Source organism: Nomia melanderi, unplaced genomic scaffold (genome assembly GCF_051020985.1).
Source record: "Nomia melanderi isolate GNS246 unplaced genomic scaffold, iyNomMela1 scaffold0014, whole genome shotgun sequence".
NCBI classification, from domain to species: Eukaryota; Metazoa; Arthropoda; class Insecta; order Hymenoptera; family Halictidae; genus Nomia; species Nomia melanderi.
In genome coordinates, this window is record NW_027475130.1 from 3,993,811 (window position 1) to 3,994,765 (window position 955).

Here is a 955-nt window from a genome sequence, read left to right on the forward strand (position 1 = left end):
TCACCAGGGTCCGAAAAAACCACCATCTCATAGGGCCGGACCCTCAGGGTCAGGGGAAAATCAAATATATATCTGGTTATATCTCGGGTGCTATTAGAGATAGCGCAATAAACCAAAGTATATTATCTGCAGGAGGCCCTGGCGCATGAATCTGTGCAGCGGGAACGACCTCGGCCCTCCAGGGGCCGAGAAACTTACTGATTTTCGGAGTCCGTCACCCAAAGTCATGTAAAAATACAGCATATATATGGTGCTTTATCGGCTGCTATTACAGATAGCGCAATAAACCAACGTGAATTATCTGCAGGTGGCCACTGGCGCATGAATCTGTGCAGCGGGAACGACCTCGGATCACCAGGGTCCGAAAAAATTACAGATTTTCGGTCTCCGTCACCCAAGGTCATGTAAAAATCCAGCATATATCTGGTGATATCTCGGGTGCTATTAGAGATAGCGCAATAAACCAAAGTATATTATTTGCAGGAGGCCCTGGCGCATGAATCTGTGCAGCGGGAACGACCTCGGACCACCAGCGGCCGAGAAAATTACAGATCTTCGGTCTCCGTCACCTAAGGTCATGTAAAAATCCGGCATATATCTGGTGATATCACGGGTGCTATTAGAGATAGCGCAATAAACCAAAGTATATTATCTGCAGGAGGCCCTGGCGCATGAATCTGTGCAGCGGGAACGACCTCGGCCTACCAGGGGGCGAGTAAACCACCGACTCATGGGGCCGGATACTAAGGGTCAGGGTAAAATCCAATATATATCTGGTGATATCTCGGGTGCTATTACAGATAGCGCGATAAATCAAAGTGAATTTTCTGCCGGAGGCCCTGGCGCATGCATCTGTGCAGCGTGAACGACCTCGGACATCCAGGGGCCGAGAAAATTACAGATCTTCGGTATCCGTCACCCAATGTCATGTAAAAATCCAGCATATATCTGGTGA